The sequence below is a fragment of the Suricata suricatta genome, chromosome 3 (genome assembly GCF_006229205.1).
Source record: "Suricata suricatta isolate VVHF042 chromosome 3, meerkat_22Aug2017_6uvM2_HiC, whole genome shotgun sequence".
NCBI classification, from domain to species: Eukaryota; Metazoa; Chordata; class Mammalia; order Carnivora; family Herpestidae; genus Suricata; species Suricata suricatta.
The window spans coordinates 11,767,803-11,789,365 of record NC_043702.1 but is presented as its reverse complement, the minus strand read 5'-3'; the positions used below and the strand labels follow the sequence as shown (position 1 = coordinate 11,789,365).

At 39.7% G+C, this 21,563-nt stretch overlaps 1 long non-coding RNA gene across 1 annotated transcript; it reads right to left on the bottom strand.

Annotated features, from left to right (window-relative positions):
* Nucleotides 1-16,221: 16,221 nt before the first annotated feature.
* Nucleotides 16,222-21,332, bottom strand: LOC115286345. Its single transcript, XR_003906012.1, has 3 exons — nucleotides 21,184-21,332; nucleotides 17,467-17,573; nucleotides 16,222-16,506 (listed from the first exon to the last, which is right to left on the bottom strand). It is a non-coding gene; the product is annotated as an uncharacterized LOC115286345 (long non-coding RNA).
* Nucleotides 21,333-21,563: the final 231 nt, after the last annotated feature.

The window sequence follows — 21,563 nt, the reverse complement described above, 5'->3', positions numbered from 1 at the left end:
TGGCAATCTCCAGCCTCCAGATGCAAATCTTGTTTACTGGCTCACTCAATGGAGTGATAATCCTTGCCTGAGGCAGACAGAAAACTTGGCGGGGCCCGACACTTAGAGAGGTACTTCCATGCTTCCATTCAGGGCTAATTGTAAAAGATGTGTCTGGGTGAGTCCCATGAGAGCTTCATGGGGTCCTGTGAAGGGTTGTCAGTCTGGGTGATCAGAGGAGACTGCTTAGTCTTGGGCATTTTCAGAATTTCAGAGGCAGGAGATAACATACTCTCTTATTAGCTTAGTATAGGAAATTGCAAACCCTTCAGTTCCTGATAATATATTTCATTACTTTTGATGTGTTTGTTGGTGATGTGTTATTCCAGAGAATACTTCTCACTGCTAGGGTTCTGCTTATGTCCTCACTGAGGTTAGGTGAGGATCTGATTATAATAGGTTGGGGGTTTTCTGTTTTTGGAGTCTCTGACTCTCTGTGGCTCTCTTTGCCCCCAAATCTGAGCCTTAGGCTCTGATGCCAGGAAAACAAGGACAATCCTATTCACAATCCTATAAAGATGTAAGAGGCTAGAAGATTTGGGAGGTAATACTGCTGTTAGATTTAAAAAAGAAAGAGGTTCTGAACTTAAGAGACTCTACAGTTGAGAGAGGTATCCTGGCAGAGCACTAAAGGGTTCCAAGAGTCCCGACTCCTGTTAAATCAAGTGGTACCTTACTAGCATTGTCAGAACATCTTCGACTTCTGTCCCTTGGGGAGCTAGTTCACAAGTGTATCTTGGTGGCCTGTTTTCGGAAAGTCCATGAAAGAGAGATGATATCTGTTTGAAGTGATTACTCTTTTGTGTGGCGCTTTTATTTTAGCATTCCCACTGAGAGAGCAGGCAGGGCACCTACCCAGTAGACAGAAAAAGCAAAGAAGAGAGAAGATGCTATTATCTCTGAGCTAGTGAGGTTCTGTGTTGATTGGTTAGACACCAAGAAGCCTGACCTTCAGGTCGGGGTACCCTAAGGACTCAGAGTTTGTGTCTGTTGTCTTAACAAGCACAAAGACATTACAAGAGCAAATTTCCTAAGAGTTATTGGAGGAAGATTTTATCTCCTTCTTATGATATGTAGTGCTATTAGCCCAAATATGTTAGCTACAAAATTCTTTCATTATAGAATTTTATAAATGCTATATTTCCCTTGCAATTAACAAACATTTAAAATGCATGATGATCTTATTTCCATCTATTTATCATATTTGTAGAACTTTACCATGTTTGGTACGTTAATACATTTTTTTCTTAAAATATCTAAACATGCTCACATTGTGATCTACCCTATATATGTATCAGAATTTTGTTCTATGCAAGGGAAAATTTCACACTATGGAATTATGTAGTTAAGAGACAGAAAAATGCAGTGCATTTGCTGTACATATACATATCTAAACATTTATGTTTCCAGGATGGCGCTATTAGTTAACTGGTTAGAGCTTAGTTGTACCTTATTGATTATTAAGCACAATTCCTTCCTTTTCACAAATTTGGTGAGTTATTTTATCCATCCATAAACATTTATTCTTATCTTACTCTGTTCCAGATACAACACAAATTTGAGTAAGGTATATTTCTTCTTGCCCTTTGGTGTCTCATATTCTAGAGGAGAGCCTTCCAACCCTGGTGTTATTGACATTTTAAGATAGATAAGTCCTCGTTGTGAGGAACTCTCCTGTTCATTTTAAGATATTTGACAGCATCCCTGAATTCTACCCTCTAACTAATAGTAGGAGTCTCAAGTTATGGCAACCAGAAAGTGTCTCCAGACTTGATAATAAGCCCCCGCTTAAAAACTGCTGTTCTAGGAGCAGAAACAAACAGGCACATAAATATGTAAAATATCAGCAGCAGTGAAATGGAAAGGGGTAGACTCAGCCTCTGGAGTAAATTCTATGAACTTGAATTCTACGTTTTCATTCTTTTGTTCTTCCTCTGTAAAACTAGGCTGTCTTGGGTTCTAGTGAGTATTAAATGACATTACACGTGAGAGAGAGAGAGAGGAAAACAGAGTAGAACAGGTGCCTTCACCATATGATCAGCACTAAATAAATGTTAGTCCTGATTATTCCAATAGAGAGATACTTCACAATGTGAATTTAAAAGAGGTGTGTTGGAAGTGCCAATGGAGAATCTCTCAGCACAGCTGCATATTCAATTAAGAGATGTTGGATTAGGGGATATCTGAGTGCCTTCGACTTGACTTTCTAACTGAATGTCTACATGAGTAAATGATTCCAGTCAATCTCCTTTTACAAATGTAAATCAAGACTGCTTTAAAATGATCTAAGTTTTCTAAAGATTAATCCCCACCCTTCTCTTCAAATGCTCATTTCATCCCTGCTACTTATAGATGACAAAAAGAAAGGTCATTCTCCAACATTATGACAATTTTCAGATCTACTTTCCTGAACAAGGGAGATCATTCAGTTGCATTCTTGCCAACCTCAGCAGAGAAATCACTTTTCAGTTTTGTGTGTTCTTTCTTGCCTTCTTCCCTCTTTCCTCTTCTCTCTCACTCCTTCTCATTGTTTTCTTCCTTCCTCCATTTAACAAACATTTATTGAGCATCTACTATGGCTACCATGCCAAAGTCCAAGGTTATAAGGGTGACCAAGAAAAACAGGCTTCCCACCAGGCTCTTGCCATCTGCTATCATGTGTCACTTCAACAACAACAACAACAACAACAACACTACAAAAATCAATTCACACGATTGTCTCATATTTCCATAATTCTACCTTCTGATTTGTTTCTGCTACAACTTCCTATAACAACCAACGACTTCAGTTTTTGATTCCAAGATCAAATAGATTTCTTTCTGGACTGTCTTCCCTGTTCCTTTCTGAGTTTTGGGTTCTGGCTGTATTCTGTTTATTCTATTCTTCTACCAACAAGACTCCATCTCTGAGAGCCATGCCTTAAGACAATATACTATGCTCATCAAAATTTGGACACTAGAACTTGATAAGTACATTTAAGATAAATACTAAAAGTCATTTGAATTTGATTTTTAAGTGGATAAAGGATTTGAATAGATATTTCATTGAAGAAGACATAAATACCACTTCTGGGTATGTATGCAAAAGAATTGAACACAGAACCTAGAAGAGATACTTACATACTTGTAGGACCATATTCCTAGCAGCACTAGTCACTAATCACGATAGCCAAGAGGTTGTGGCAACACACTGTCCATCAATCGATGAATGGATAAACAAAACGTGGTGTTTATATACAATGAAATACTATTTATAAAAAGGAATGTAATTATGACACATGCTGCAATATGGATAATCTTTGAGGACATAATGCTAAGTGAAATAAGGCAGTAACAAAAAGGTAAATATTGTATGATTCCAATTGTGTGAAGAACCTAGTGTATTCAAATTCAAAGCAATATAAATTAGAATGGTGGTTGGTGGGGGCTAGAGGAAGAGGAGAATGCAGGGTTGTTGTTTAATGGGTGCAGAGTTTCAGTTGTGCAAGATGAAACAGTTCTTGAGACAGGTTATGTAACGATGTGGATGGACTTAACTACTATTGGGCTGTACACTTAGAAATGGTTAAGATGATAAATTTTATGTTATGTGGGTTTTCTTTTGTTATTGTTGTTTACCACAGTTAAAATTATCGACTACATTCAAAACTTTACAAAAGCATTTAAAGTGGGGTGCCTGAGTGGCTCAGTCAGTTAAGCATCCAACTTTGGCTCAGGTCATGATCTCAGTTTGTGAGTTTGAACCCCACATTGGGCCCTGTACTGACAACTAAGAGCCTGGAGCCTGCTCCATAATCTGTATTTCCTTCTCTCTTTCTGCTCCCCCCCAACTTGTGCATGTTCTCTCTCTCTCAAAAAGAAATACATATTTTAAAAAATAAAATAAAAAGTATTTAAAGAGAAAATTATAAATATATTAAAAATACATTTGTTGAAAAGGGAAAATGTTACAGTCAATTTTTAAATTCCTAAACAGGTAACAGATTTACAAAAGATGAGCTTGACAGCATAAGTAGGTTTTATGATCTCATCTTCTCCCTTCTATATTGTCATTCCAGAAAACGGCTATGCATTCCTTGGTCATATCCATGGATTCTGAATTCTTGATGACACATCTCAATTTGGAACTTCACTCTATATCAAATATTCAGACAAGATGTTTCATCCAATCCAATGTTCTATTTACTACATAGATTTTTAGTTTCATATTTTTTTTATTTGGAAAATTATTGTCTTCAAAGCTTAGGAATTCTGGCCTGTGTTCAGTAGAAAATATTTATGAGGCCAGTTGGTGCCAGAAGCTAAGGAAAGCTAGAGTAGGGTCAGAGTAGGGAACCTGCTTTCACTCTTGACTCATCTCTGAAAACTACTAAAGGCCACAAAAATCTGTTAAAACATCTATTATTATATTTGGTACATACTATATTATAAGCACATATTTTTATATAAACTGTATGAAATCTAAATTGCCTTTAAAGTCTTCACAGCCAGTCTTGCCACTTGCTTTCAATTCCTTCTGCCCATTTTCTGATCACTGTGTCTTGCTAAGAAGGTCCTGAAGTTGTCATTTATTACAAGATGTGTATTGCCATTTACCAAGACAAAGCATCGTTCTCTAAGGATACACCATGAAATATCCATTGAAGGTCCCTTTTGGTTCTGTAGGTTGGCATTGACTTTTGTTTCCCCACAGATGTTGCCATATCCTTGGCAACAAACCAGGATCTAGAATTAAGATGAGGTGAATGATAATTCAGATGAAAAATAGGGAGTCTTTTAAAAAGTCAGTAATCAAGATCAGTAACACTTTATTGCAATATTTTGAAAATCCATGTTGTACCAAATATCAGAATTTTAAATTAAGACAGGCTGTTGTTGTTTGTTTTATGACCCTGCATTATTGGGCAATGGACAGTCATTTCCAATCAGCCCCTGATTCCGGGTTGCTGGCCTCCACTACTGGCTGGTTAGTGAGGACTGACAATGGTGAACAAACAGATTGGGCAATGCAGAGCTTTATATATAGTCGTTGATTGGACAGCTTTTGTTAACTTTTTCCATTTGGTTCAAATTGTGGGGAATATTTTGATAGGGATATTTTACAGGGTGCACTGTAACCTTTGCCACACGCTCCAATATGGCTCAGCAGGTCATTGAAGGACAAATTTCTTCTTGGCAGCCTACATTTTACCAGCTTGTGGTGGGAGAACAGTATGAGGAGGGGAGAGTTCATCTTGGGACTTTCTTGAGGGAGGGACCACATCACAGGGACCAGACCAGATGGAGTTTTATCAATTCTTGCCATTCTTGATCAATATTTTTTCCCAGTTCTTGACATCTTGTCCCCAATTCAGCAACACATCATGAGATAATTTCTCAAATTGGAAAATGGATTCAAAGTTAAAAAAATTGTATCTTACAAATTCAATGTCCTATCTTTTCAGAAAAGAATGGTTAAATACTTAAGTCCTTAGTCCTGATCTCTATTGGCTAAGATGTGGTCCTGTTTAAAGGAATGGCACAGTCAAAATCTGTCCTTCAAATAACCTCAGTCTTCATTTTGTTGTGAGTGTTCCCAAGTACCAGCTGGAGACTCAGGTGTGTTTCTTGAGTGGGGGAGATTGGCTGGTACTTGTAATCACTCTATCAAAAAATCTCCATAGCTGGTTTCACCATCATTCCTCAACTGTTTATTTAGCCAAGTCTTTCAGGTTTAGGGACATTTTATTTTTTTAAAGCCTAAAATGCAAATGTATCCTGGAAGGTTAAGAAAAACTAATGTCAACCATTAACCTTAAAATCAACAATACGTCAATCCAAAGGAATTTATAACGTTTTCTTTAATAATGAATGAATCAGTGGTTGTTAAATTTGCTGACTTACTAGCACTAGAATTTCAGGTGATATTGAAGGGATTAAAAGGGGAATACCAATTCTTTAAGAGAGTAATTTTTAATTTTTTCCATTGTAACTCTAGTCACTTGGTATTCTTTCAGTACCACATAGGGGTTGAGTAGAAATGTTTGTATCCCTGATGTTGTTCTATGAAAAAAAATACAAATACAAAGGGGTTAACAATTCTCATGGTTTGTAATAAACAAGGATCTTTTTGATGACACTGGCTTACCTGTGACCAAAAGGAGTATGTTCCACCTTATTCCATTCCGCATAATCTCACTAAGTCTTTAGACTCAAGTTTTCTGACCAACATCACAATATACATATGAATCCTCAGCTCTTGCAAAAATAAATTTTCATTTGATCAAAACATATTGGCAAAACTATGCATTTCTTCATATCCTAATGAAAATAACTAAAATAAAACTTGAATTCTTCTTGTACAGGGAATTGGCCTTGCCACCTTCTGCAGTTAGAAATTACACAGTGTGTGGCACAAGAGAGACACTCAACTATCTCTTGGCCTGTGCAGTGCTGGATTTTTAGGGGAAGTGTCTTATGATAAAGAACTTTAATGGAGAAAAAAGGTTTAGAAAGTCTATTGCCTGAGGTGGTGATAGTAGTGGAGGTAGCATTGTCTTGTATGGGACACCATAACTCCTATATTTTCTGGTGAAGAGAACCAATAAAAATGAAAGGTGGATGGTCAATGAGCATATGGAAAGGCCAAGGATGGGAGAACATAGAAAATCAACTTTATTTTCTTTATAATTTTACTTACGCACAATTTCTTTTACCAGTTCAACAGGTTAAAATGGGGGCTCTTTCTGACTTAACTTGAATGAGGTCCTAAGAAAACTGATAACATCAGTAACAAAATATATGGCAAAGTTTCCCATAAACAGATTTTACAAAGGTAAGAAGCTAAGGCATGATTCTTGCATGTCTTCATTGACCTCAAGATTATAGACATTTTCATGGAGGGGATGGAAAAAGAACACATCTGAACAACTGTCTTGGGAGAGAAGCTGGTGATACCCAGTTTGTTCCAAGCCTACTGAGGGATGACCACATAACACCTCAGACAGCTATGACATGTGTGTGAAATGTGAGCTCAGCCTAACTCACGACTGAAAAAGTACAGCAGCCTGAAACAGGAGAGTAGGATTAGCTGTCCTGGGGTGGAGCTGCTTGTACTCCAGAGCTTGGGGCTAAGGGTGTACATGTGTCTATGTGTCTCACTTACATACACTACATGGGAGAGAGAACCAAGATGGAGCCCTCAAGTCCTTCTACCAAGGCCAAATAGAAGGTTGAGGATGCCTGTAGGGGAAGACAGAAATGGGCGCCATGTTCTTAAGTTCCTAAGTCTACCATGATAATTGGAGACGCATCTGTCCAGGTCAAGGGGACTGAAGGAATGGGGTTTTCTGCACACTCATGTAAGACTCTAGGGAAAAAAGTCAACCCTTAATCATCTGTTAAACCAAGAAAACTTGAAGCATGCTAAAGAGAGACCTAGCTCAAGACTTGTCCTCCATTTTCCCTGCTGCTGTGATCTGGGGGACAGATGCTGGCTGGTGAGCTGCTGGAGGAAGAGGACGGATATGCTATAGAGAGGAAGCCTGATGCATCCCAAGCCCTGCTTGCCCTGGCCTTTTCCCTTTGGAGACTTCAAGCCATAAGCAGCCCCAAGTTGGGAAGGAAGAAGAGCTGCTCTCTGTTATTTGATAACAAGCTACAGATTTGATTCATCTTTTATATAAGACATTCTATTTTCTAAATTGAGACTGTGTGACATAAAATGATCAATCAATCAATCAATCAATCAATCAATAAAAGCTAGAGTAAGTAACAAATTCAAGGACCTCTTGGATTTGATGACATTATTTCCAGTAATTACATTTTAAGAATATAAGTGAGCAGCTGAATAAATAAATAGAAAAATAAAGTTGTATTTTGATCACTTTATGAACTGCGCTCAAGTCAGTTCATCACATAGAACTACTCTGGCTTGTGGCAATAACATGTAATATCAGTGTAATTACACCTGCGGTTAGGTTGTCATGACATCTGCCACTCCACTTACTTCTCAAAGGTGAGTCAACACAGCTCTTTTGGGTGTGCTAGTAGAGTCATTCTTTTTTTTTTTTTAATGTTTCTTATTTATTTTTGAGAGACAGCATGGGTAGGGGAGGGCCAGAGAGAGAGGGAGATACAGAATCCGAAGTAGGCTCCAGGCTCTGAGCTAGCTGTCAGCACAGAGCCCGACGTGGGGCTCGAACCCACAAACTGTGAGATCATGACCTGAGCCGAAGCCAGATGCTTAACCAACTGAGCCACCCAGGCACTCTTAGAGTCATTCTTTTGGAAAAGCCAAGCACGGTGTGGGCTACTGATTTTTGATGTGGCTATTGAGGGGTTAAGTCAACTTCTGCAAATGAAACCACAGCCTCATCCATGCTTTTTCTTTCTCTCCTGCGCACTACGACCTCCTCTTCAAAGCCAGGTTGCCTTAACACATCAGGCCCGACAGAGAATGTCATCTGGTAAACCACCAGTGACAAGCATGAGCTAGGACCCCCAGCAGCAGGGGCTGCTAACACTGTGACCTGAAAAATTTAATTACATTCTCCCTGTCAGGGAAGTTGGATTTGCTTCGGTGGCATTGCATTTTCTGCATATGGATGATTTGTCTCTCCTGTAAAACTGTTTCCCAGTACTGCTCTGGGAATCCTAAACTGTTTACTCAGAGCTCATGCAGCTCACTCTCAGACCAAAGGCCACTCGGTGTCCTTGTGTTTACATTTCTACCTTTCAGATGCCTGGCCTTTGTGAGAACAGAACTGAGTCCTCACGGGAAAGAGCTCAAGGGTCCTGCTGTCAACTCTGTTCTCTGGCTCTGCTATTACTAGTTCTCCAATATTCCTTAATCCCTGTACTACTGAGGTCAAGGATCTTGTCTTTTGCCTCAGCATCCTGCACAAAATACAATTCTCATCTGACTCTCCTACCCTACTGTGTTTGGAGCACAAGGCTGATTCTTGAATGATCTCAGTCATGGCTTCCTGGACCTTCTGGAAGAAACTTGCCCTCAGAAGTAAACATTTCATGGATGAGTAGTGTGCTTGTGATATTTTCTTTAAACGGTGCTCTGTGTTAAAACTGTTGCCAGTTGGATGACTTTAAGATTGACCAAAGCTAAAAGGCACCTGGGTGGCTCAGTTAGTTAAGTTTCAGACTCTTAATGTCAGCTCACGTCATTCTCTCACAGTCGTGAGATCGAGCCCTGCATCGGGCTCCGTGCTCAGCGTAGAACCTGTTCAGGATTCTCTCTCCATCTCTCTCACCCTGCCTACTTGCCCTTTCTCTCTCTTTCAAAATAAATAAATAAACAAAACAAAATGATTGACCAAAGCTAGAGCATAGAAGAGGTCCTTGTTTCATAGCTTCAGAACTCACCTGAATGTGAGTCAGAAAATGAATCACCAGACTTGACAAAAACAAGAGAAGAAATGGATAGTTTAGAGCTAGTCCTTAAAGAACAACCATGTGGATGATTTCATGCTCAAATATCCTGTTTCTATAGCACCTGAAAAATATTTGTTTTGAGTGTGAATGCATTTTTGACTTTATGTCTCTGAAGGCTTCAAAGTACTCTCAACCTGTACAAATTCCAGACATGTGGATATAAACCCAAACTATGAAAATGTGTATTTACAAAAAGAGGGGGCCATGTTATAAGACAAGTAAGGTCTGAGGGTGTGATGCATAATATGTTGACTAGAGTTGATAACACTGTATTGAATTATTAAAAATTATAAAGAGAACAGAACTTCAATATTCTCACCCACACACCAAAGGTAAATATGTGAGGCGATAGAGGCATTTATCAACTAGATGGGAGGATTCCTTCCACAATGTCCACACGTGTTAAATCAGCACAACACACACCTTGAATGTCTTCTTATGGTTTTACTTGTAAATAATACCTCACTGAAGCTGAAAAAAAAATAAATGCTATTAAAAATTAAAAAAAAAACCCAAATAAGTAAATTCAAAGAAAAGTGGGATAGACGAGTGTACTACCTTAGTTACAGCTGTGGTCTCCAGTGGATATAGCAACTTTCTCCAATGTCCTTTCCCTGCTTCTGTAATTTTCTATGTTCTCCAGTAATTCTCCAACAGGGGTGAGTCTACTCTGAGAAGACGCTAGACGATGTCTCAGTTGGTTTTGGCAGTTACAAGTGGATGGAGGGTGCCATCAGTCTATAAGAGGTCAAGGATGCGGCTAAACATCCTACCATGTGCAGGAAAGCCCTCCACAACAAAGAATTATTCAGCCCCAAATGTCAAATGTGCTGAAAAAGTGCTGATATATGCATTCCCACACCACAACAGGAATGATTCTTTTTTGTTGTTTTAATTTTAATTTTATTTTTTAGTGCTTATTTATTTATTCTGAGAGACAAAAAAGGAGGAGAGTGGAGGATGGGCAAAGAGAAAGGGAGAGAGAGAGAATCCCAAGCAGGCTCTGCACTGTCAGAACAGAGCCCAGCCCAATGTGGGACTAAAATCTCATGACGTGTGAGATCACAACCTGAGTTGAAATCAAGAGTTGGCCACTTAACCGATGGAGCCACCCAGGTGCCCCCAGAATGATCCTTTTATTTTATTTTTTATTTTTTATGTTTATTTATTTATTTTGGGAGAGAGCGAGCATGGCGGGGAGGGGGACAGAGAGAAAGCGAGAGAGAGAATCTTAAGGAGGCTCTGCACTGTTAGTACAGAGCCTGATGTGGGGCTTGATCTCAGGAATGCTGAGGTCATGACCTGAGCAGAAATCAAGTGCTGGACACTCAACAGACTAAGCCACCCAGGTGCCCCAGGAATGACCCTTTTAAAACATACAACAGGTAATGTTTCTCCTCCTCAGAAGCTTCCAGTGCTTTTCCAGGTTCCCTTGGAGTAAACCTCAAAGTGTTTTTCATGGCCTGATGGCCAGGAAGACCTACTCCTGCTGCCTCCCTGATCCACCTGGCACTGGTCCTCTCTCTTCCTTCTTCCCAACCACACACTCTCCTTTTCCTTCTGACTTCTTCCTCAATCCATCCACATCTCTGCTCACCTGTCATTTCCTTACAGAGGGCTTACTTAACAACTCCATCAAAAAAACAAGTGAATAAACTACAAATAACTACCTGATAACTCTCCCCAACCCTTTACCCCAGGGACATAAAATCAGATCAATAATAATATGTGCTTCATGACATACACCCAGTATTAATGCCTATAAGTGCTTCCCTCTCTCCCCCCATCCCTTCCTCTCTCCTTTTTTGCTTTCCTTTCTTCTTTTTTTGTTTCCATCAAAACAATATACTTAAACTTATGACTCCAACCTCCAACATAAAAGCTGGAATGCTCAAGGAGTCCCATGTAGTCACTCCAAGCATTTCCTGGTCTCCCCTCATCCAAGATCATTGCAATCCCAAATCTTATAGTATCAGTTTTGGAAAAGTTATTTTATATTATTTCAAACATCTATGTGTATCCCATTAAAAGTGTACATCCAGGCTGTACACTTTTTTGCCTTTATGAAACATGCATCATGATGTTTTTAATATCTATGAACTTATTTTCACTGACATTTATAATGCTAAGATCCACCTGCCACGTTGTATCTAGTTACAGCTATTCATTTTCATTGCTGCATGATATTTTCTGTTTGGTTACGCCACGGCTTGCTTTTCCAGTCTCCCCTTTGCAGGCATTCTTTCATTTTCAGGTATTTGACATCAAAAGCTGGGTTGTTTCTGGGGAACACATTCCAGAGCTCCTTTGGGGTTTCATTCAATAAGACTTATCACCAATAAGACTTATCTGTATTGGTTTATTTGTGAATTGTCTGGTTCCTCTCAGAGGAAAATAAATCCCAGAGTCTCAGTTTTCCCTCTGCTATATCCACAAGGCCTACAAGAGTGCCCGGTAAACAGTAGGAGCTCCTTTAATATCTACCACTTCTGTGTTTCCACCTTGGGCTCTTACCCCGTTTGTTATAACAGCTCCTTGACTGGGGTCTGCTCCCTTTCCTACTGTCCTTGAATCAACTCTCAACATAACGGCCCAAATGATCTTGTTTAAAGGTATGTTGGACTCTGTCACTTTTCTGCTTAAAAGTCTCCAATGGCTTCCCTTATCTCAAAGTAAAAGCTAAAGTCCTTATAACAAACTATGGCATCGCGTGATCTGGCTCCTTCCTACTTTTCTGACTTTATTTCTTAACATCTGCCCCATTGTACACTCCGGGCACCCTGATCTCCTTGTTACTCTTTAAACACACTAGATCTATACCTTCCCAGGACCTTTGCACTTGCTACTCCTTTTGCCTGGACAGCTTTCTCAGATATCCATATAGTAGTATGTATCTCACTTACTTCAAACATATGCTAAAAGTCAGCATTAGTGAGGTCTTCTCTGCCACCTCAGGTAAAATTGTAACCCGTTGCTTTTTGTCTTTTTTACAATACTTTCTTTTCTTGGCTCTTACTGCTATTTAGCTCATTTTTAATGATCTATTTTGTCTGTTTCTTCTTACTAAATTGTAACTTGCATGAGGCAGGTTTTTGTCTGTTTTGTTCACTGGTGAATTCTTAGTCCTAAAAAGGGACTTATATATGTGGCACATATAAGATGTGCCCCAAGGAAAAAAAATCAATAAAATGAAAAAGGCAACCAATGGAATGGGAATAATATTTCCAAACAATGTGTCTGGTGAGGGATTAATATCTAAATATATATATCCAATTCAATAGCACATAAAGTAAAATAAAATAAAACAAATCAGTTTTAAAATGGGCAAACTACTTGAATAGACATTTTTCCAAAGAAGACATAGAAATGGCCAACAGTTACATGAAAAAGTGCTCAACATCACTTATCATCAGGGAAATGCAAATAAAAACACAGTGAGATATTACTTCACATCTATTAGGAAGTCCATTATCAAAAAGAGAACAAACACTGGAGAGGATGTGGAGAAAAGGGAACCCTTGTGTAATGTTGGTGGGGATACAAAACTGGTGCAGCCACCATGTACACAGTATGGAGGCTCCCTACGAGATTTAAAATAGAACTGCCACATGACCCAACAACCCCACTTCCGGGTACATACCCAAAGGAAAAGAAAAGTCATTACCTTGAAAAACGTACTTCCATGTTTATTGCAGCATTATTCACAATAGCCAATTTTGGAAATTTAACCTAAGTGTTTGTCAACAGATGAATAGATAAAGATGTGGCACATATACAGTGCAAGAGTCTTCACCTTAAAGTAAATGAAAGAAATCCTGTTATTTGCAACAGCATCGATGAAACTGGAGGGCATATATTAAGTGAAATAAAGGAGACAGAGAAGAACCAATACTGTAAGGTATCATTTATATGTGAAATATAAAAAAAAAAAGAAATGAACTCATAGAAACAGAGAGTAAAATGGTGGTTGCCAGCCTGGGGATGGAGGAAATGGGGAGATGCTGGTCAAAAGATACAGTTTCAGTTCTAAAACCAATAAGTCCTGGGAATCCAATCTATAACATGGTGACTATAGTTAACAGTTCTGTTTTGCATCCTTAGAATTTGCAAAAAGAGTAGATCTTCATTAATCATTATCATTACACACATAATAAAAGGTAACTGTGTGAGGTGATGGATGTGTTAATGAACTTGACTGTGGCAAACCTTCAGAATGTATATCAAATCATCACATTGTAATTTTAAATATCCACAAATTGGTCAGTGATTCCCCAATACAACTGGAAAAGTCAAAATAGTACTTGCTAAATGAATAAGGAGGATGAAGACAATTATTTATCATACAACTTCTTATTCCGATGTTCATCAGATCATTTTTATAGTTTTGACGGTCTAATGGATATCAAAATAACTTAAACCTTCAAAAATAAGATCTGGAAGCTACTGATGTAAGCTTCCTCGTCTGAGGAAATCGAATCTGAGGTAAGAAAGACAGCTGGGTTAGAGTCTTGGTACTCATTCTGAAGATCTTCATTCTCAACACTTGCTTAAGTAGAGTAAACAGAATTTTTGCTTTTCATAAGGCTGGAAATAATGGTTTCCAAAAGGGTGAAATCAAATGTAGGCTTACGTGCTGCATTCATGAGTAGGAAGCACAGAATCCCTGGTTGTGGTTCGCCACATATGTAGCTTCTGACTAAAGACAGAGGAGCAAAAGTGCTGCCTTGGCTGTGGTAGTTCTGGGGAAACCAACTGTCTCGCCAAACGCTATGATTGTACATTTGGAAGCTGCTTACTTTCAACTTCCAACACGAGTATTGTAAATGTCCTCACTTTGGTGTCATCAAATTTCTGAAGGAATTGCTAAGAAAAACCGAGAGATTTCTGGAAGGGGAGCCGGGCAAGAGGGACAGAGCAGAAGGCAGGCGGTTTCTGGCAGGCATCTCCATGATTGGTGTAAAGGGAATACGCAAGTAATAAAATTAATGCCCCTAGGAGATATGGATACATTTCAGCACCGAAGGATTTGGGGCTCAGAATACCTATTTTATAACTTCAGCTAAATCTTACATTCCATGAATCCTTAAAATGTCAAACGAGCCATATTTGATTTGCAATCATAGTCTATCATGACTTCAGCTTCCTTGAATTTTGAATTCTCATATAAAGGAAGCATTCATTTTGCTCTCATCCTTCAGATCAAATTAGCTTTATGTATTGTAAAGAACTAGCATTTCCATCCACACACAGGGATTTGATTTGGTTTTCTTTGCTACTACTGGTGATTAATTTTTTAAAAAATAAAAGCCCCGTTATAAAGTATTCTGAGTTGGAAAAGTTTTGCTTTAAAAATGATCCTCTAGAAGTGATTCCCAGTGCCATTTAGGGAGCTAAAAGGGCAAAGATTCCAAGGGTGATATATTTTATCCACAAACAAAACGATAATGTGAACACGCATGCGTGCACGCGCGCGCGCGCGCGCACACACACACACACACACACACACACACACACACACACACACACACACGTTTGATCTGTGCCCCAGAGTTTGGCAAGGCTCAAGGGAAAGATGGATCTCTTGCTACCCTTCGAGTCTCCACCCAAGCTGACCATCAAAGCAAGAAATTTACATGCTCCAAAAGAGAGAACTAAGATAAGTAAAAAAACTTTTCAGATATTTGTTTTAAAAATCCTTTGAGAGTACACTGAATTTGGATTATGAAAGAAGAGCTCAATTTGTACTTTTGATTTTTCCCAGTTTCACATTTTTTAAAAATGTTCTTTCACCACCTCCATGTGCAGAAGGCGATGAGCTTGCTTTGTTTCCCAACTGACCTATTCATATCAAGTTAGTTACACCCACTTAAGTCCCCCTCACCTCAATTTTGGCAGTCCCATGGAGCCCTCCTATGGAGCTGAAAACTGATACAGAGACTTTTGCTTTATAGAGAGAATTCAACCCCCCAGTACCACAAGACACCCTTTCTTATTAAAGAACAAAATGTATGGAAGTTGTTAAAAACAAATCATTTTCCATTAGAAGAAAGTTACATGATTGGAAAAAGAAGAGAGCACATTGCTGTAATTACCGGTACATTAAGCAGGGAATGAACAGCTGTGTGAACTTGGAGTCCGTAGAATAACAGCCACTGAGCCAGCTTCCCCATATGGTCCAAGGGAGGAGGTGGGGCTTCTAGCTGCTTGGGGGTTGGAGAGGTGAGGAGGGGGCAAACCAGAATCCCATTCAAGTGAGAAACTCAGGCCAAGAAAAGTCTGGCTTCCCAATCCAAACCCAGCTTCCTCTTTGCTGTAATGGGAAAATCCCCCTGGCCTCCATAACAAAAGCCTCTAAAATCAATGTTGTTTTTTCCTAAAGAGAGCAAAATGTGAGCGTTTTTCAGACTTTTGGCTACCCAGATAACTGAGAGAAAAGATGACCTCAGAAAGACTGAATCACTTCCTCAGCTCTCTTGGGGTGTGGCTGGTGCTGGGAATGATAGATATCACTTCATAAACACTCGAGTTGATCTAGCATTTGCCTTCTTTCCCAATTAGAAGTAGGGTCCAGCCAACAGCGACAGGTCCTTACCACCAGGTATTGGTCTCAATCTGTTGCAGTGAGAAACATTACCGCCTTCTAATTGGCATCCCGTTCAGGATTTGGCAAATTTGGTACAAGCAGACCGGCACTATGGTAACCTTTCATTATCAATGCAAATCCTAACAGAAAAGCATTCCATTCTTCTTACATTGTATGTCATAAATTAAACACAATAAATTTTATTGTGAAACCTCCTCAGAAGACATTCCTGAATAGACAGAAAATGCTTGCATTATACTGCACAGAGCCAAAATTTGATAGTCGCTGGAAGGTTTGGCTATAAGGAATCAAGTTATTTACAGGGGGAAATACCAAATAAACTACATCATTTGCAAGGAGATGTTTTTGGGAATGCCAGGTCTAAAACCATGCGAGTTTCAACGATATGAAGGTTATTATCACAGGGGATGGTGGCCAGCTGTTCTTCATTGCCACTGAAACAGAATGAGAAAAAAATAAAAGGCATTAAAATGGAATTGGAGGAATTCAAGCTTCCTGAAAATTTGAGTTAAGAGGAGAGAGATCCACTCCAGGGAGTTATATAATAGATGCCTTTCATTTGCTATAGCTTTTTTTTTTTTTAAACAAAAAGAAGCACTTTTAAGAGAGCTCAGGTACAATTTTGTTCAGCAATAAAATAACAAATTTGATCATCTTACGGAATTCCTCCTATTGAAAAAAATCTGAAAAATCTTTAAGAATTAGGACGATGGGAAATTAAGCTATGTCTAGCAGGTAATTTGTTAATTTGTTTGGTCTCGCTCTCATGCCATGGAGTCTCATAAACGAGAGAATATTATTAAAGGAATCCTTTCAGAAATGGGCACAGTTCACACTATAGATTTAGGCAAGCACATTCCAAGAAGAAGTATAATTTCCCCATAAATTAATTCAGGATCATCTTCTTCAGAAATAGCTAAATTTAAAAATAAATTAAAATGCAATATCCTACTCAAATTAGGCACACTACTGCTTAGGAAATCATTACATAGATTATAGGTACATATGTAGATAAATGTAAAAACATTTGGTGTTAGAATGTCCATTTATATTTGATTTGTGGGCTCTCTACCTAAGAGTTTATAACTATATTCAAGCAGATAGTGGAATATTAACTTGTGAGACTTTCTTAATAAATCAATTAATAAATCAACCGTGGGAAGAACACTTATTCAAGTCTTTCACACATGGAATAAATCCATCATTGCCAGACTTCTGAGTTCCATAGAACACTCTCTTTTATGTTTTCTATTCAAGTTGAATGAAAATTTCTACTAGATCTCATTCCAGATACCCCAGGAGACAGAGCTACCTTTCAGCAGTCAGTACTTTACCAAGGTCTGTACTCAAGTTTGAGTGTCTCAGTAGACATGAAATCAGAAATACGGGATTACCGGATTTCACTCGGATGGTCTTTCTTCTCCAAAACCATTATCAAAGAACATCACCTTCATTTGCAGCTCTTCTGACAGCTGACATTTATCTCTGTGACCTCTGCTTTCTGGGAAAAAAAAATACAATTTGTAGATAGGTTTAAATGTTAAAATTTTTTCCAAGCAGGAAGGAAAGAGTACAACAACAAGAGTAGTTTTACTATGTAAAGGTATCTTGACTTAAAATCTTGGGCATTTAAGCCATATGTCATGGGCCTCTGCATGAGTTAAGTAGAGTCAGAGATTTTTTCCAAGTTACATAATTAGTTACTTCAGGAAATATTGTTATTTAGTTTGAGGTACAAATTGCATGAGCATTCAAAAAATTTACCAGGGTCTGGAACTACAAGTAAAATTAACTTTCTCTACTTTCTTTCCTTTTGTGGAGCATTTCTAAGGGATCCTTTCAATTGGCTTCTCAGTTTCCTTCTCTATAATAATTTGTCCTCTGCACAGTGTGGAGTCCACTTCTGAACAAGAGACCGCTTATCATGACAGTTGGTGGCATTGACGCTAGACCTAGTCTGAATAGGCTTGAATTCCAGCTTTGCCACTAGCCAGCTCTGTGCCCTTTGGTAAGTTACTTGGCCTCTCTTAGCCTCTTTCTTCCCCTATAAAACTGGGATTTCATGGCACCCCTTTTTATATGATTGTTCTGTATTTTTTAAAGTTGCCATGAAGTTGTGTGCTGATAGCTCCATGAGATGAGCAGAGGGAGAAGAAAGAAAAAACAAGCCAGCACAAGAACACCATGGGATCAGGGGCCCCTGGGTGGCTCGACTTTGGTTCAGGTCATATCACAGTTCCTGGGTTCGAGCTCCACATCGAGCTCTGTGCTGACAGCTCAGAGCCTGGAGCCTGCTTCGGATTCTGTGTCTCCCGCTCTCTCTGCCCCTCACCTGCTTACACTCTGTATCTCAACAATAAATAAATGTTTAAAAAAATTAAAAAGAGAACACCATGGGATCAAAAATAGCTACTTTTCTGCACAGGAAGGAAAACACCATGCTTTTTGATATTTATCTATGTTGCACCAACATAGTCATCCTTATTTTATTTTGAAGCAAAGGTGAATCTTCTACTTGTAAATACTAGTTAAGTGGACTATGACCTGCAGGTGTTAGGGGAGGTAGGGTGTCAAACTATTAATTTCCTACATTGTCTCACTGATCAGTGCCTTTCCTGAACACAGTAGCAAAACAAAGATGGAAAGAAAGATGAGGGGGGAAGAGTAACACCGGTCCATTTTAAGCACTTGGTGCAAAGTCCCAGAAAACAGGCAGCTAGAGCCAGGAGCCTCCCCTTTCCATGCCCCTCATTCACTGTCTCCTCCACAGCTTTAGAGACTGCCTTGGTCCTTCCAAACATTTCAAGATCAGTTACAAGCATAGATGTATCCATTCACCTCTTTGCTTATAAACGTATGCAATATTAACTGAGCACCTACTTTGTGTCTGAGACTCTGCTGGGCAGCTGCATGAGAGATAGGTTGGGGTGGAGGAGCGGTATGAAGAATGACCTATATTCACAAAGATGAATAAATAAGACACCATCTTTATCCTCAAGGAATGCATGGTCTAGTGAGACACATAAAGCAAAGATGCAAAGCAAACAAAATCAGAGCAAAAGTCATGTAATGTGTGACTAAAGGAAGTGTAGGAAAGAGCCCAAGAGAGAAAGAAGTGTGTAGCACCACTCAGAAAAGCCTGGAACGTTTTTTCGAATGAGAAGAGGCTTGATTTAGGGCTACAAGACAAGTAGGAATTATCCAGGTAAAAGGTCAGAAAAGGGGGCATGAGGAAGGAGCATGGGCAGAAGAAATGTTCCAGCAAAGGCACGAAGTCCTATAAAAACTCCCTATGCACGGAGTGTGCTTCATAATGTTTATGATTGGCATGCAGGGCGTTTTGTGGCCGTGTGAGATTTCCGAATATAGCAAAGACAGAGTGTTTTCAAAAAGCCACAAGTACCGGACAGGCCACTTCCAAAGCCACGCTACTAGCCTGGGTTATCTGCACATGATTTCCTGCCCAAAGGAAACAAGACAGAGCTTAAGGATGAAGACAGTGTTTCAATGAAGAACGTGACACTTTCCTGAAGCACCAGCTTTCAGAAATTTTTAAAAGACAAGAACAGGCTGTTCTCTCCTGTGTGGCCATTGTCCCATCCAAGCATCTTGAAAGAGACAATTCCGACGGTCAGGAAGGAATGATCCTAACTTATGGTCATCTTGCTAGTCTCATGGTTTCACCGGAAGATAGTATGTACTTTTCACATGTTACCTAAATCACAAACGTGATATCTTCTGTTAATGATAGAGAATACTGATTTGTGCTGAACAGCCTTTAGTCTAATTATGGAAAACATGCCCATCCACCTCAAATCATGGAAAGGAGAAAATAACCAGAGTTACCCAAGCCCATGTGTGAAGACCCAGAGGGTTCAACATCGGGGTGGCTTGAGAAAAATAAATAAACTAAGGCCACTCAAAGAGGGATTTTAATGGGGGCACCCAGCTGCCTCAGGTGATGAACGTCAGACTTTGGCTCAGGTCATGATCTCACCATTCAGTGAATTCGAGCCATGAGCCCCCACCATGGGGCTTCCTGCCATCAGCTTGGAGCCCACCTCAGATCCTCTGTCCCCTTTCTTTCCGTCCCTCCCCTGCTACTCTCTCTCTCTCTCTCTCAAAAAATAAGTAAACGTCAACAAGTGTTTTAAAAAAGAGGGATTTTGACAGGTAAATTTCAGATCAATAGGAGAAACAACCCCCTGAAGCCTTGTTGTCAATCCCAGAAGATGTAATAATGGATCATGGTGATAGGCCACATGTCTACACCTCAGTTAGCCTATGGGCTCATTCTCCAATGAAAATCATGACACTCCAAACACATATTTGAAGTAACAGCAGAATCTGTAGTAAACACTATGATATTCGACCCTTCTCATTTATGTAATATTAAAATGGATCTGGCTTTGCCCTACCAACATTAAACTTGATAGGACTGAACCAGTTCAGGTTTTCATGGCTCTGCAACATGGATGAAGAAAGGGGACAGTCATCATAGCGTTTTCTTTACTTCTCCAGTTTCTCCGAGGGCTGCATGAGTCAGCCTTCTCCAAAGAGCAGCGGTGGAATCTGAGTCTGTAAACACATAGTGCTGCCCCGCACCCCCTCTGGCTCATTGATGAGGGTCCAACAAAGCAACAGAAGAATCGCGCTACATCTGGAAGCATTGTTCACCGAGCTAAGCTACCAAGCAGGTGAAGCATTTTAATCCCGCACTCCAGCGCCTGTAAAATCGGCCCCATTCTTTAGGCATTTGTGAACGACCCTGGGAGAGGAATGCTTCGGACAAATAAAGGGGGGCGGGTGTAAATTAAAGAGCAACACCTGTCTCTGCAGCTGGCCGGCAGTCCTCCCTTTAATGTGCTGTCTGCTGGGAAATGAAGGCGGCTCAGGTTACGGGGCGGCCTGAGCCTGCAGAAAAGAATTCTATGACCAGAAAGATGTGAGGCTTGATCTGCGGCCAAAAACAATGGGGCAAGGTACAAAATGAAAACCTCTGTCAGGACAAAGGCACTCAATCACAGAACAACACACAACTTGGCCGTTTGAAGAAGTGAACCCAACACCCAAGTCACAACTGGATTAACAACTGGTTGATCCCCTTTTACCTTCTAAACGCTTCTCTGGGTGGACCGGCTTGTTGAAATCGAAATGAGGAGAATACAGCGGCCAGCAGCGCACTGTGTCTTCATTTAGGGCTCCTTCTGGCTGGTCTGGGGGAAAAGCAACTTGTAAGATTTATGCTCCTCTGCCTTCCGTCCATGTTTTTTTCCATTAAAGAGGGAATTTAGAGCAAAGTTACCAATGTAACTCCAACCCAGGGCTGGAGAAGGCCTCGCTGACTTGCAAAATAACTGTGGCTTCAGCAGAATTGCATGCCCAATTGTAACAGAGGTGAAGCCCATAAAAATTGTGTGCACATAGTTTTTAAAAAACAGGAGAAAAGACCCTGGGATTTGGTCCACATTGGATCTAATGGCTTGTTTGG